The following is an 11,887-nucleotide window of genomic DNA, read 5'->3' as shown; positions in this document are numbered from 1 at the left end:
CCTTGCTCAGTGGGTTAAGGATCCAGCGTTGCCGTGAGCTGTGGTGTAGGTTGCAGTCATGGCTCGGATCTCGCATTGCTGTGGCTCTGGCGTAGGCTGGCAGCCACAGCTCCAATTCAACCCCTAGCCCGGGAACCTCCATATGCCACAGGAGCGGCCCAAGAAATGGCAAAAAGACAAAAAACTAAGCTGCTCAGCTGGGTGCTCAAGAGCTCCACCCATGGTGGCTCCCATAATTACCTCCCTGCCGTGGCTCCCACCTTACACACTCTTGTACGCAGGCATCTTGTGCTTCAATCTAACCACTCTCTTCACTCTGCCCCCGCTTGCCCTGTGTCCCCACGTGTCCTACCATTGAGAATGTCTTTTCCACACCCTTGGTTTCCAGAGCCCAGCTCTTGTCCCTCCTACTCAACCCTAAGCTGGGCTCTCCTCTAGACATATTTTTCTTGTACTTGGAATCCAGATTCCACAATGTAGAGCTTGAGGGTTTTAAACTTTTTTTTTCCAGTATAACACATACACACATAAGTGCACAAATCATAAGCTCAGTGAATTATCATAAAGTGACCTCTTGTGTAACCACCACCACTTACGTCAAAAGATAGAAAGTTACTAGCATCCTAAAAGTCCCTCTCCAGCTCCTTCCCTCCATCCCAAAGGTAAACTTTATCCTGATTTCTAACATAATGGGTTAGCTTGGCCTGTTTTTGAAACTCATTTAAATGGATCCATGTAGTATGCATGGTTTTGTGCCTGGCATCTTTTGCTCAAACTTAAATTTGCGTGATTCAACTGTGCTATGTGTGACTCATTTTCATTGCCATATAAAATTTCATCATTCCATGTATGTACACATACTCCTTTAGTCAAATAGCTTGAATAGGACTTGGTGTTTTTTTAAAAAAACTTTTATTAAAGTATATTTTATTTACAATGTTGTGTCAATTTCTGCTATACAGCAATGTGACCCACTCGTACATATACTTACATTCTTTTTCTTGTATTATCTATCATGTTCTATCATAAGTGATTAGATATAGGTCCGTGTGCTATATAGCAGGACCTCATCGTTTATCTTCTAAATGTAATGGTTTGCATCTACTAACCCCAAACTCCCAGTCCACCCCACTCCCTCCTCTTCTCCCTTGGCAACCACAAGTCTGTTTTCTATGTTCTCAAGTCTTTTTCTGTTCTGTAAATGGGATCATTTGTGCCATATTTTAGATTCCACATATAAGTGATATCATATGGTATTTGTCTTTCTCTTTCTAACTTACTTCACTTAGTATGAGAATCTCTAGTTGCAACAGTGTTGTTTTTTTTTTTAATTGAAGTGTAGTTTATTTACAATGTTCTGTTAGTTTCGGGTGTACAGCAAAATGATTCAATTATGCATTCTTTTTCAGATTCTTTTCCATTATGGGTTATTATAATATACTGAATATAATTCTGTGTTATACAGTAAATCCTTGTTTTTTATCTATTTTATATATAGTAATGTGTATCTGTTTATTTATTTATTTTTGTCTTTTTAGGGCCACACCCATGGCATATGGAGGTTCCCGGGCTAGTGGTCAAATCAGAGCTGTAGCTGCTGCCATACAGTAGCAATGCAGGATCCGAGCCTTGCCTGCGACCTACACCACAGCTCACAGCAACACCGGATCTTTAACCCACTGAGCAAGGCTGGGGATCGAACCTGCAACCTCATCGTTCCTAGTCAGATTTGTTAACCACTGAGCCATGACCGGAACTCCCCTATGTTGTATTTTATTTTGTTTTTAATTTAATTTAATTTAAGTTAAGTTAATTTAATTTAATTTTAGTTTTTTTGCCTTTTCTAGGGCTGCTCCTGCGGCATATGGAGGTTCCCAGGCTAAGGGTCAAATCAGAGCTATATCTGCTGGCCTACAGCAGCAACGCAGGATCTGAGCTGCGTCTGTGATCTACACCACAGCTCACGGCAATGCCAGATCCTTAACCCACTGAGCAATGCCAAGGATAGAACCCGAAACCTCATGGTTACTAGTCAGGTTCATTAACCACTGAACCACGATGGGAACTCCAATCTGTTAATCTCAAATTCTTAATTTATCTCCCCTACCCACCTTGGTAGCCATAAGTTTGTTTTCTATGTCTATGAATCTATTTCTGTTTTATAAATAAGTTCATTTGTACCTTTTTTTAGATTCCTTATATAAGTGATATCATGATATTTATCTTTGTCTGACATTTCATTTAGTACAATAATCTCTGAGTCCATCCATGTTGCTGCAAGTGGCACTATGTATTCTTTTTTACTGCTGGGTAGTATTCCATTGTATATCTATTCCACATCTTCTTTATCTATTCATCTGTTGATGGACATTTAGATTTCTTCCATGTTAGACCTCTGCTTTTTACATTCAAAGTATCAATGACTAAGGAAACAATATCACTTCTCTAATCAGAAATTTATTCTTTAAGATCCAGAGCAGAACTCTTACTCCATAGAAATTTATTTAATATGAATAGCATTTATAAGTTTATTGACTAAAGCACAAACTTACTATAAAGACCAATGATCTTAGACTAGTACCTATATGAGGACAATCCTTCCTGAAAGTTTAAGGCTGCCATCTTAGAGTGCTTTAATTTCAGTCACTCCCATGCTTGCCTTCACTTTACCTGAGCATGTTTATAGCTCTGAAGACTGGCTAATTATGATAGGTGCTAAGGACAAATATTTTCCAGACTCAACAAAGAATTTTACGATGTGCTGGCAACCCCCATGAGGATGCTACCCATAAGTTGTTTTTTCGCTTTTTTTTTTTTTTTTTTTTGTCTTTTGTATTTTTAGGGCCGCACCTGGAGGGCATATGGAGGGCCCCAGACTAGGGTTCCAACTGGGGCTACAGCTGCCGGCCTGCATCACAGCCACAGCAACGCCAGATCCGAGCTGTGTCTGCGGCCTACACCACAGCTCACAGCAACGCTGGGTCCTTAATCCACTGAGCAAGGCCAGGGATCAAACCCGAAATCACATGGTTCCTAGTTGGATTTGTTTCCGCTGCACCACTATAGGAACTCCAGTTTTTTTTTGTTTTTTTAAAGCATTAGCTTTGCTATATCATTGCTGTTTCGTATTAGCCATTGCCTCCCTCCAATTGTAAATGACATAGAATTTTAGAGATGGAAGAATCCTGGCACTACAACCTTCTCATTCCACAGATGGAGATATTAAGTCTAATACAGGAGCTCCTGCTGTGGGGCAATGAGATCAGCAGCCTCTTGGGAGTACTGGGACGCAGGTTTGATCCCCAGCCTGGCACAGTGGGTTAAGCATCCTAAGTTGCCACAGCTGCGGCTTAAGCCAAGACTGCAGCTCTTATCTGATCCCTGACCCCACAACTCCATATGCTGCAGGGCAGCCAGAAAGAAAAAATCCAACACAGGTCAAGTGAGTTACCTGAGGCAAGAAAACTGTTGAAGAAATAAAACACAGCTCTCCTGACTAGAGAAGTTCAGTGGAGAACAAATCAATGAAGTTGCAGGCAAAAGAGTCATAGAAGATGCAACATTAAACTTGAGTGTGAATATATAACTTCAGGGTCTTTAGACAGAAGCAATGAGCACTGGAATGTGAGTAGAAGGAAACAGGTACTGGGTCAGGCTATCACTTATCAGTTACAGAACTGAAAGCAGAAACTAGATTTTTTTTTTTTTTTTCTGTTGGGTTCCACCTGAAGCGTGGAAGTTCCTGGGCCAGAAATTGAACCTGCGCCACAGCAGAGACCCAAGCCACAGCAGTAAAAAAGCTGGATCCTTATCCCACTTCACCATCAGGAACTCAAGATTTTGTTCATCTTTCTGTTCTCTAAGCCTAGTACCACATAAGAGACATGAGAGAGGCTCAGTACTGAGTGATCAGGACTGAGAGAGAGGCTCAGTACTGAGTGATCAGGACTGAATGAGTGGATATGAAACTGTATACTCTGGAGAAACTTATGTAGAGAAGGAAGAAAAGGATGGAGCTTCAGTGAAAGCCCTTGGTTCAACCACCACAGGGAATGAGAGGAGTAGTCAGAAAGCAAACCAACAGAAACAGACTCGTGCAGGGTTAACAAGCAGGGGAGGAGAAATCCAAGATGGCAGGAGTGTCAACCGTACCAAATACATGAAGAGGTTAGAAAGAACAAGAATAAAGAAAAAGTCACTAGACTATTTTTATTTTTTTAATTTAATTTAATTTTTGCTTTTTAGGGCTGCATTCACGGTATATGGATGTTCCCAGGCTAGGGGTCTAATTGGAACTGTAGCTGCCGGCCTACACCACAGCCACAGCAATGCCAGATCTGAGCCACATCTGTGACCTACACCACAGCTCACGACAACACCAGATCCTTAGCCCACTGAGCGAAGCCAAGGATAGAACCCACAACCTCATGGTTCTTGGTCAGATTTGTTCCTGCTGAGCCACAATGAGAACTCCCATTAGAGTATTTTTTAAAATAAGGCAAAAAATATGTTACTAAGCTAGATCCGCAACATATTTTGACTGGGCAAGAGCTGGGATTCTAGTGCATCTGGGAAAAGCAGCTAACATCCATCCATCACCTGGTACCACTGGCATCTTCCCTGAGTTCATATCCCAGAGCATCCACTTATGTTAATTAGTGCTTTGAATTCTGCAGCAAAGAGAGGTAAGAAGTGCCCCCTCATATCTATTTGCATATACCAATTTGCATTTACAATAAGGCCTCTCTCTCAGGGATTCAAAGGGAATGGAACTCTAACCTTCATTGAGATTCAAAGACATAAAAATAGATCTGATATATATGAGTGGTCCCAGTCTGACTTGCAGGAAAGGACAATGGTGTCCCTAAGAGGGAGCTCTCCACAGGGAAGAGAGGGTGTGAACTGGTGGGCTACGCAGAATAGTGTCTACTATTCTGGCAGTACTTGGGGAGAATCTGTGAGTTGGGGGCTTCTGAATTGATAAATCTTTTTCACTAAAGTCTCTAACGCTTTGAGACCCAGTCCTCTTTGCTATGGAGTCCCATTTCCTTCTGAACTTATAGAACCTAATCCCAGGCTAGTCTCAAGCATCTTGACTGGTTCCTCTCGTTCCCTCCCTGGCAGTGGCAGAGGACTTTGAAGTGCCCCAGATCAGCATTTGTCAAGCATCCTCCTGGAGCCCAACACACACTAAGATGCTTAGTAAATGTAACTGAATGATGACTTCAGAGAAGCATTTAGAATAAATTGATATCAAAGGCACTGCAAAAACGAGGTATAAATGTGAGAACCTTCAAAATGTCACTTCTCATCTCTTCCCCAGACCCCCATTACCATACATGCCTCAGGTCACCACACCAGGTCAGGACCCGAGGGTCCGGAGAGCAAAGAGCTCACACTCCAGCAGCCCCAGATTTAAATGTCAAGGCAAATAGTGATGAGGATTTCTCTATCAAAACGTCTTGAGGCATTGATGCCACTAATGTTTGCACACCCTGGCCTGGCTTCTGCCAGACAAGTGCAGGTTTTCTTCTACCTTTGAGTACTTAACAAACATTTATTGACACTTTCTTTATCTCAGGCACTTTTAGTAGGCACTGTACTTGCTTTTCAGGAGTTTACAGTCTAGAGCAGAAGGTCCACAGATGAACTTCAGGGTATTTTGGGAAAACCCTTAAATTATATGCAAAAGGATGTGTCTGTGTAGGTTAGGGTGGGGGAGGGAAGAGTTAAATTGTCAAGTGGCTCTATGATTCCAAAAAGGTTAAGAAGCACTGATGGGACCATCCATTTCTCTCATTTCCTGGTAAGTAACCATGCGCTGACAGCACCTCCCAGCGTCTCTAACCTTTTGCTGTGTCCATAACTTACCTTCCCCACCAGCTCATGGCAGACTCCTGATGGCAGTGAAGGGGAGCATGTCTCATGATTACCACTGTCTCATAGTTCCCAGTGCTCTGTCCCCAGGAAGGATGATTTCATCCAGGGAGTGACTGCCCTGCTCTTTCGGATGACTTTGGGCTTATCCAGGGAGCAGGCCACCACTTACTCCCTGATAGGCAGATTGACTAGAGAGGATTTTTTTCTTTTGGCTGCACGTACAACATGTGAAATTTCCTAGGGTAGGAATCCAACCTACGCCACAGCAGCAATCCAAGCCACTGCTTAACCTGCTTAATGGCAGATCCTTAACCCACTGGGCCACAAGGGAACTCCCTAGAAAGGAATTTTCATCCGTTTGTGAAGTATCGTTTGCTTCCTGAGACTTCTCTAGTCTAGACATCCACCAACTGAGATGGAAGAACACACTTTTATTTTACAAATGGGTCAAAGAGATCTCAGCAAGTGGTTCTGACTAGAAGAAAGCAGGCAGAAGGAGAGTGCACTGAGTCCTATTTCTCAGGCAAATACTCATCACTATTTTTTATTTTTTGCTTTTTAGGGCTGCACCTGTGGCATATGGAGGTTCCCAGGCTAGGGGTCAAATCAGAGTTACAGCTGCTGGCCTGCATCCCTGCCACAGCAACGCCAGATCCGAGCTGCCTCTGTGACCCACACCACAGCTCACAGCAACGCCGGATCCTTAACCCACTGAATGAGGCCAGGAATGGAACCCACAACCTCATGGTTCCTAGTCAGATTTGTTTCTGCTGAGCTACAATGGGAACTCCGCTCATCACTCTTAAGTACATTTTTGTTAGTGTGACTCTCTTGGAACATGACACACCTTTGAAGGGGAGGAACAGGTTCCCCTGGCCTTCCTTCAGATGACACCACCATTCTCCTCCTAGCTGCTTTACTATTCTACTGATTTCTGTAAGATATAAAACACTTTTACAGGAAAAAAAAAAAGTGTACTGGACTTGTTGAAGACACGGCCTCTGTCAATCAGTGCCAAATAGCAATGCAGAGACAGAGTTCTGGGTGAAGTAGAAAGAAGTAGCTTTCATTGCTTTGCCAGCCAGAGGAGGCCACAGCAGGCTAATGTCTTAAAGACTGTGTCCTCCTTTGGGAGAGAGTAGGAAAGGGTCTTATAGCTTGGGAGTAGAAAACAGGGCCACAGATAAGGATGAGGGTAGATGCAAGCTTGCATTCTTCTTCAAAGCTGGAGTCAGACAGTCCCCAGACGTGTTCTAGTTGTCCTTATGGTTATCACACTATGACCTTCTTTCTGGAAGGAGCAATGCTTCAACAAGTAGTTAACATCTTCCATTGGCTGGGGGTTTTATTTTTGCAGAAGAGCTCAAAGGTAGAGTTATGTGTATCCCTTGGGGAGAAACCAGGACCCTACCCCAAGACCACCTTATTGTTTCTGGGTTTTTTTCTTTCCTTCTTTCTTTCTTTTTCTTTTTTTGGCCTCGCCCATGGCATGTGGAAGTTCACAGAACAGGGATCAAACCTGTGCCACAGAAGAGATCCAAGCCGCTGCAGTGACAATGCCATGTCCTTCAACTGCTGAGCCACAGGGGAACTATTGTCTCTTCCCTTGTCTCTGCATCCCCCCCTCCCCTCTATTAGCAACTGTTTGAACCTGTCCTTTGGAACTCATGGAAGATCATGGACGCTGAATGAGGTCTATTTCCTAAAAACAAGAAATGGGGAACACGGAAAGGCTTTTGTGTCCAGGAGCCCCACAGGGCCCTGCTCAGTTTCAAAGTGTTCTAATGAGGTTGAACTCCAAAACGTTTCAAAATGTCATGCCTAAAATCCAGAATAAGTTATATTTAAAATATCATCAATTTTCTTATTCAGTTTTAGGAATAGCCTATGTTTGTTGGGGAAAACATTTCAATGGCTTTCTGGCAATAAAGCCAAGTTAGTGTCTTTAATGGTTTAAGAAGGAGAAAGCTACACTGCTATCCTTGAAGATATATATTGAAATGGCTGGCATTGTAGAATAAGATTCAACTCTGCAGGGGGTTCCCTGCAGAAGTGAATTGTGGCTCAGCGGAAACGAATCTGCCTAGCATCCAAGAGGACGCAGGTTTGATCCCTGGCCTCGCTCAGTGGGTTAAGGATCCGGCATTGCCGTGAGCTACGGTGTAGGTCACAGATGCGACTCAGATCTAGCATTGCTGTGGCTGTGGTGTAGGTCAGTGGCTACAGCTCCAATTTGACCCCTAGCCTGGGAAACTCCATGTGCTGAGGATGCAGCCCTATGAAGAAGAAGAAAAAAAAAGATACAACTCTGCAGAATAAGATGTGTCCTGGGAAGTGAGCCTGGGCCTAAAATGGGATTTTCCCTTTTTACTGGGCCTCAAAGATCAGGGTCCCACACTCAGGAGCAAAAGGAGCAGAGAGAGATGTAGGCAGGGATACTGCACGGCAGAAGGTAAGATTTGTGGCCATGTGGTCACAGAATGAGAAATGAGGGGAGTATAAAAGAAAAAACAATATCTTGTGTAGGTGTGTGGCAGGTAGACTCTAAGAACAATAGTTTCCTCTATCTCATTCTATGGGATTTTTCTCCCTTTATCCCCCACTCCTTTTCTAAACAAGAATCCGTTTCTATTATCCCAAAGCTTCAGTAGGGGCTACAGCTGGTCTCTGATGTGCTTGGACAGATAACAGAGAGGCCTTTGTCTGCATTTGGGGTAAGGAGGTATGTAGAAAGCAGTAGAAGTTGGAGAAGCGATTGGTCATAAGATGGCCAGCAGGGATGGGCAGAAAACATGTAAGTCTTCCTTCGGGCATTACATGGGAGGGGAATCAGCCAACTGCTGAACATTTTTTTTTTTTTTTTTTGTCTTTTCTAGGGCTGCACCTGCAGCACATTGGAGGTTCCCAGGCTAGGGGTTTAATTGGAGCTGTAACCGCTGGCCTACGCCAGAGCCATAGCAACTCCAGAATCCGAGCTGTGTCTGTGACCTACACCACAGCTCATGGCAACGCCAGATCCTTAACCCACTGAGTGAGGCCAGGGATCAAACCAGCAACCTCATGGTTCCTAGTCAGATTTGTTAACCACTGAGCCACGACAGGAACTCCATGAACTTTCAGTTGTTGATCAGGATTCGGGCTTGGACTCTTGCGATTTTAAGCAGGAAAGGAAAGGATGACCTTTAAAGACTAGAGAAGCCAAAAACTTCAGAGTTAGTTGGTTGTTACTTGGGTTGCCCCCAAATCATTCATGGTCAAATGTTGTGAAAGCATGAACAGCAAGACTTAAAGGGGTTCAGAGGAAGAAAGTTTGCTCTTCCCTATGGTGTCTGGGAAGGCTCCACGAAATAAGAATTTGAACTAGGTCTTGAAGCGGAGGTAGCAGTTAGAACGGAGGAGGAGGGAGAGCTCTCTTGTTAGGAGAAATGGCAAGAGCAAAAGCAGGAAGGCCAAGGGTAAGTGTGCTTTAAACAAGGTATGGTCCTACCTGGCTGGAAGCAAGTCTATATTCTTGAATATTCATCCTCCATACCTCAAACCACTTTAGGTCCCCTTCTTGTGGTCAAAGGATGAGAACATATTAAGCTCAGCTCAGGGGAGCAATCAAAAGCGCTGAAAACATTTGAGTTAACTGGTATCATTCTCAGAGAGATGTCAATCATCTCAAGAGGATGGGAACTGGTCTAAGTGATTCACTGTTGGTTTTCTTATGTCTCACATCCCCTTCTCAAAAGGCGCTCCTGGGAATTCCCATCATGACTCAGGGGTTAATGACCCCAGCTAGTATCCATGAAGTTGTGGGTTTGATCCCTGGCCTCAGTGGGTTAAGGATCCAGTGTTGCCATGAACTCTGGTGTAGGTCACAGATTCGACTCAGATCCTGCATTGCTGTGGCTGTGGCAAAGGCCAGCAGCTACAGCTCCAATTCGACCTCTAGCCTGGTAGCCTCCATTTGCCTCAGGTGCAGCCCTAAAAAGACAAAAAAAAAAAAAAAAAAAAAAACAAGGCGCTCCTGTGTATTATACCCCAAACTCCTGCAAGATGCTGCAAGAAGTATGCATGTTTCCCCTTCTGCCTGTAGCCCACAGCTACTCTCCTCCATGCAAACATTCCTCTGGGAAAGACAAGTATTGCTTTCTTATTTTCATAGAAGATGCTTTTTCAGGAATTCCCTTGTGGCGCAGCAGGTTAAGGATCTGGCATTGTCATTGTAGTGGCTTGGGTCGCTGCTGTGGTGCGGGTTCAATCCCTGACCAGAGAACTTCCATTTGCCACAAGCACAGCAAAAAAAAAAAAAAAAAAAAAAAAAAAAAAGCTTGGAGTTCCCTCTGCGGTGCAAGGGCATTGGCAGCATCTCTGCAGTGCCAGGACACAGGTTTGATCCTCACCCAGCACAGTAGTTTAAAAGGATCTGGCGTTGCTGCAGCCGCAGTGTAGGTTGCAACTGCGGCTAGTATCTGATCTCTGGCCCAGAAATTGCATATGCTGTGGGGTGGCCAAAAAAGAAACGGGAAAATGTTATTCAGCACCTCCTCTTTGTCAAGCCTGTTCTAAGCACAGAGTATACAGCAATGAACACGTCAGTCTGTCCATAGTTTTCCTTCTAGCAGAGAACACAGACAAATATAAATATGTAAATAAACTATCAGGTAATGTTATGAATAAAAGTAACTAAGCAGAGCAAGGGGACAGCCCATCTAAAGTGGTGACATTGAGCAAAGAGAGGCTGTAAGTGCGGGGGCTCCAAGCCTTGAGATGAGCCCAGGTTTTGAGAAGGCTGCTCTGAGTGGGGCAGGCTCAGTGAACATGGGAGATGAAGAGGTCCAGGGGCAGACAGAGATGCCTAGGAAGGGGGCAGGAGGAATTATCCTGCAGCCCCGGGACTTGGTGCAATCCTGCCATTAGGGTTGCACAATGCCCACAGTCATAGCCCCAGTGGTCCAGCCCTTGGAAGGGCCTTTGCCTGCCATTTTTTCCTTCACTCCCTCAACCAGACTCATTAATCTTCTCCAAATTTACTAGGCTCTACAACTGGGAATAAAAGGGCAAACTTCCAGTTTTAAAGTTAGAGCAATCAAGAACCAAGGTATTTCAGGTGGCTGGGGCCTTGTTATCATAGGGTTGTAATGAGTCTCCAGAGAAGTCCTGCAACTTCACTCCAGAGAGGTGAAGAAAGTCTCCCTCAGTGAATCAGTGCTTGGGGCTCCAAGTTTCAAAATTCCACAGAAACCAGGAAACAATCTAAACACACCAAGCCTGTACTAAATGCACCCGGAGTCATCAAGTTTCCCCAAAATGGCATATACCAAGACCTTGTTAGAGATGTTACTTCTGAATGTGGATGAAGGAGAATCCAGAAGGCCCCCTGGGACTGACAAGGTTGAGCTAAGTGACTCTCATCTCCCACAGTTACCTTTCTAGCACAAGAGGAAAGGACAGAAAGGAAGGACAAGGCCATCACCATAGGATGGTTTACTTGCTTCATCACCTGCAGAACCCAATAGCAAGGGTCAGAGTCCCCACAGCTGAGAATTTAGCGGTTTTGATAAAGCTAGAAAGGCAAGAAGCTCCTGAGAGCCTAGAAACTCCCTCCAGCTGGGTCACCAAGAAAATCCTTCTCAGCTCTGAGGGAACAAGGCCTGTTGAAAGTAGCCGAGCTGCTGGAAAATGAAGAGCAAAGGGCTTATCAAAGAAGATACAACACATGCTAGGAGTTCCCATGGTGGCGCAGTGGTTAATGAATCCAACTAGGAACCCTGAGGTTGCAGGTTCGATCCCTGGCCTTGCTCAGTGGGTTAAGGATCTGGCATTGCTGTGAGCTGTGGTGTAGGTCACAGATGTGGCTCAGATCCCATGTTGCTGTGGCTGTAGTATAGGCCAACGGCTATAGCTCCAATTAGACCCCTAGCCTGGGAACCTCCATATGCCATGGAAGCTGCCCTAGAAAAGGCAAAAAGACAAAAAGACAAAAAAAAAAAAAAAAAGATACAACACATGCTAATAATAA

The sequence above is a fragment of the Sus scrofa genome, chromosome 7, assembly GCF_054392235.1.
Source record: "Sus scrofa isolate SSC_HxYL_T2T_F1_AM1 chromosome 7, Sscrofa_HxYL_maternal_Yorkshire_Landrace_v2.0, whole genome shotgun sequence".
NCBI classification, from domain to species: domain Eukaryota; kingdom Metazoa; phylum Chordata; class Mammalia; order Artiodactyla; family Suidae; genus Sus; species Sus scrofa.
Note: the sequence above shows the minus strand (reverse complement) of the source record.